This window comes from Lepisosteus oculatus, chromosome 13 (assembly GCF_040954835.1).
Source record: "Lepisosteus oculatus isolate fLepOcu1 chromosome 13, fLepOcu1.hap2, whole genome shotgun sequence".
Lineage (NCBI taxonomy): Eukaryota > Metazoa > Chordata > Actinopteri > Semionotiformes > Lepisosteidae > Lepisosteus > Lepisosteus oculatus.
This window is the reverse complement of record NC_090708.1, coordinates 28,813,761-28,818,454: the sequence shown is the minus strand read 5'-3', so window position 1 is coordinate 28,818,454 and position 4,694 is coordinate 28,813,761. Positions and strand designations below refer to the sequence as shown.

The window sequence follows — 4,694 nt, the reverse complement described above, 5'->3', positions numbered from 1 at the left end:
TCACTTTCACAGATATTCTCAACAGATAAGTGTATAAGCCTATCTTGTCTTATGGAGAAAACCAAGAGATGTTTATTTTCTTTCAGGAAGGGTTAGTCTTACCTGTAAAATAAACCTTTCCTTTACCCTCTACTCCAAACATTAGATACCTGGTCCAGTAGAATATCTTTCTTAATCTGTCTCACAATGATGTTTTATGTGATATATGTACTGTGCATGTCCAATAATATGTTTGTACTGTAAATGTCAATAAATATTGTGTTAATTGTATCTGCCTTGGCTACACTAATTCTTCAATCATGCTAGAACACTCTTTGAATTTGAATGTAAAATTATTTTATCCTTAAGTTAAGGAGCATTCACTGCAAAGAATCTGTCTGTCAGTCCTCCACGTCATCCAGCCTTCTGGTTAGTAGATAAAAAAGTCTGTGGCACACCTTTAGTCACAGACACAGTTTTATACTTATGCCTTGACATTCTTATCTTACAGCAATGAACAACAAGATAGGAAGGTTAATTATCAACATTTGGAGGGTTTTGTGGTATTTATAAGTCAGAAAAAAATGGATTATTAATTGCTGGGGGAGAAAGGGTGATCAGAGTTCTGCTGTGAAAGGTGCTGGAGATCAGAGGCTTTGAAGACATACAGCAGGTGGCTTGCAAGCCAGGTAAGCACAAACACAAACAATGGAGTTGAAATCTAAAGTCACTTTCTTGTTCATTTATATTGGTTTTGTAGTGTAATTGCAGAATTGACTGACTGAAATATTGCCATTGCAGAGTGGAAGGAATCAAAGAAACAGGCCTTCTGCTCTATTCCAGAAGAGGTATTATTGAACATCTTAAATATCTAACTGAACAAATGAACTGCAGTACATTCAATCTGGAGAGTCGGGTAATTCTGTGACTGATGTCACAGAATGCACACAGAAAAAAGAAGAGATAAAATAAATGGGGGAAATGCTGTAAAATATTCTCTGTGCTGCAAAGCAGGTATCAGGTATAAGAAAAGGAAAAAACAGCAATTTTTGAAGTTCCTCTTTACAATTTATCAATGGTCTCCAGCTGTGGTCTCAGTCACACCTCAGCTACTAATTATTTAAATAAAGCAGTACATGGCTTAATAATAGAGATGAAGGTGAACTCTTTTTACTACTCGAATACAACTGTACAATCCCAGCCATGTGTTTCTGCTGCTGCCACCGCTCATCCTCTCTGTGTCAGTCATATTTCCCTGCCGGGTTGTCTGCTGTTCCTGGACTTCACACAACCAAACTGTTGGGAAAACAGGATAACTAGTCTGCAAATTAACAGTCTTAAATATTTGCAATGTGGGGGTACCTGAAGCAAAGGAAACAAAAACAGACGGGTTCTTGGGAAGACAGAGGAACATTGTGATAATAGGAAAAAACACTGTGAACCACAGAAATTTCTTTTTGAAACTGGCTGTGGTACAAAATAAGAAGGTTCAGTTGACTCCCAGCCTATTACATTACAAGACAGACACTCAGATTCAAATTAAAAAAAATCTATTGGTTTGAATGATGAATTGTGTTGCCAAAGCAATAACAATTAAAAAAAAACATTAACAGACATTTGCAAATAACATTAATATTTGGAAGGCTCATTCTCTGTTCCTCAGGTTTTGACAGGAGATCATGTACTAGGCTGTCAGCACTACTGAGTTTCTACTCCCCTAACTACTCTGTGCTCAGTTCTTGGCTTAGCAAGGCTTTATTGTAGTCACTGATTTTTAGGTTTAGCTATTATTTTGTTGATCTATGTTATATGGTAATTAGCAGTGGATATCGTCATACAGTAATTCGTCATTCATCACTGTAAACATTATTTGCTGTTTCTCTTTGCAAACAGAAAACGTTTTTAAAGAACACTGTGTGCCTAGCTTCTATGGGGCTTTTATCCTATTTAGTGTTATCCTGGTCTGTGATAGGATATTACAATTCACTGTCATAAACAGCAATGTGTTGGATTACATTTTCAAATATTTAGTCACATTTTGGGGGTAGGTTTAAACGGATTGGTATTGTAGAGCCTCCTTCTAATGGAGCGGAAAGCCCTGCATTACATTTTCATCTCTCCTTAGTCGACACATCCAGATTAACTGATCTTCCGATCATGCTGTATGTAACTGGATGTGTTTCCCAATGTAGATTTGTGTGTTCCTATAATCAGCCTCTGCAATCCCAAGTTTATAGCAATTAGCGACATAAAGGTGTCAGTGTAATTACAGGGCAATTAATACCAGTGTCTCAGGAACCTGATACACAGACTTCGAAACACCAGGAGAAAGAGGAATGCTTACTGTTTCTCAATTCAATTCAGTTCTGTTTCTCTCTCTCTTTCCCATTTCTTTCTTTCTTCTCATTGTTTGTTTCTTGCCTTTTCTATGGAACTTACTACACTCTGATTTTCTCTCAGAGGTGTTATCTCTTCCTTAAATGGGCACAATTACCTGAGGTGATGATCAATTATTAATGGCAGAGTTAATAATTCATGTTAATTGCTGCATTAAATTTCATTCACTCCCCTCTTAGAAATTGAGCAAAGGTCACAAACTAGACAATAAAAAATGTGACAATAAGCTTTTATTTTGGAGATGAAACCAGGCTGGAGAGTGGCAGTGCATTTCCAGGCAGGGCTACAATCCAGACTCAGAGTATCGGTATCACTGTAAATTAGAAACTATTGTAAGTGATTATTAACAGTCTATAAACAAGTGATGTTCAATGGTATTTACAGTCCTGGAATATATGACTAGCATTGTCTGGAGTCTTGGGTACAAGTCCTGGAGTACTATCTTTATTTGTGTGTTCTCCCCCATGTTCACATGTTTTGGGTTGGGTGCTCTGGTTTCCTCCCACAGTCCAAAGACATACTGGGAGGCTAGTTGGCTTCTAGGAAAATTGTCCCTAGCGGTAATGTTTGCGTGTATTTGTGTGCCCTCCACTGGACTAGCATCCTGTCCAGGGTCTGACATGTTTTGCACCCAGGATCTTTTAAAAAACAGGGAGTTAAGCTTGTTCTGAAGCAAAGCAAGATAGCTCAGAATCACCCTAATAGCACACTGTCTGCTATGGTGCTTGCTTTGTACTTAAGACATAGAACAGTTATAAAGAAAGTAGGTCTTTTGACCTATCTACCCCTTTTGATACTTAGTAGCTAACTGATCCAATGATTCAATCAAGGTGTTTCTCACTCACCCCTGTTATTGGCTTCAATAACATGGCTAGGTACTGCATACTGTTATATGTGTGGGATTATCTTACATTGGGACCAAACCATGAGGATTAAGGCAGTTCATTGGACAGCTTGATATACTGTATGCTACAGTATGACTAAGTTGGAAAGTAAGTAATTGAAAATGTGAAGTGTCACGTCTCCAGGAGGCAAATTATTTTTTCTTCTTTCTAATACAAAGCAGCAGGTTTGACTGAAGCCTCAGCACCACTGGGACCTTAGAGGCCTCTCTCTCTGTAAGAGGAGCACAGGACCACTCAACTCATCATACCAGGTTAGCATAAAAACCTTTTTGCTTTTATTGGTTTTGTAAAGCTTTTATAGAATTAAAAATCATTATTGTTGTTCCTCATATCAAAACTGCTTTCACAAAGTAGAATTAAGCTGCTGTACGTTAAAATATACAGTAAATACAAATTTATTGAATTAAACTGTGAGTGTTTATTTCTTTTGAGTTGCTTTCTTCCTTTTATTTTTTCTTCAATAATGATGCTTGTGTTAGTTGAGGAAAACACTAAGATAAATAATAGTCTAGAAGATACTGATAGTTTCTGCCTTTATCATTTGTACATCTGTGTATCTTAACAGACATGCAGAATCAGGAGCACAGTCTGGTACCATCCATCTTGTCACATTCCATGTTGGGGTCCAACACCAAGGCCTTCTGTTGTCAGTAACAAGGATTCATCCTGCTGTGACTATGTGGTGTGGCAGGGAATCTCTGTTACTGGGGGCAGGGTGCCACCTTGGACATGGCCACTGCACAGATAGGAGACATACAGGGTACTGGAGATGCTCACAAAGCATGGCCATCCAGTATCCGGAGCATCTGCTAGGCTTTGAATCATCCTGAAAGCTCAGGCATTGCAGTGTGTAGACTGTACCTCCTGTACATTTAATCACTTTTCCCGGGCACTTGCTGAGTGTTGTACTGCTATGCATTATAACTGGTCCTTTTGATATGTTTCCTCTGCTGTATTTCCATTTGCCCTTTGCTTGTTGACTTTTGTTCATACTGTAGCCCACACTGAAACTGCAATCTGTATTGTCTGACATTATTGTACAATGGAAACTGCTGCAGTTTTATTGAACGTAGTCCAATACATCAGAAAAACAAACTAGTTTCTTATGTCTTACTTCAAACTTCTTTAAATGGCCTAAATTGTTTTTTTTAGATATATAACATAAGTGAGGCCTTGCTGAGACACATGGAGTGCTTGATGTTTCCTATCCTGTTCTGTACAGAATTCTATATCAACACTTTGGCTTCCATGAATGAGCTATCATTAATGGACACATTATTAAGTGGTTATAATCTTGGTAATAAGAAGGTTTTTTATCATTTTATGCTAATTATAGTTCAAGAATATTTTCATGATTAACAATATGGGTGGCTCAGTGGCTCAGAGGAGCCTTGCAGCACTGGGGCCCTGCGT

At 38.0% G+C, this 4,694-nt stretch overlaps 1 long non-coding RNA gene across 4 annotated transcripts; it reads left to right on the top strand.

Annotated features, from left to right (window-relative positions):
• The first annotated feature begins 590 nt into the window (after positions 1-590).
• LOC107079230 (uncharacterized) lies at positions 591-4,376 on the top strand. 4 transcript variants are annotated; one of them, XR_011191480.1, is made up of 4 exons: positions 591-668; positions 781-827; positions 3,443-3,532; positions 3,847-4,376. It is a non-coding gene; the product is annotated as an uncharacterized lncRNA (long non-coding RNA). The 4 variants fall into 4 exon arrangements; XR_001480182.1 differs by having other exon boundaries at positions 3,440-3,532; XR_001480183.1 differs by lacking the exon at positions 781-827 and having other exon boundaries at positions 595-668; positions 3,440-3,532.
• Positions 4,377-4,694: the final 318 nt, after the last annotated feature.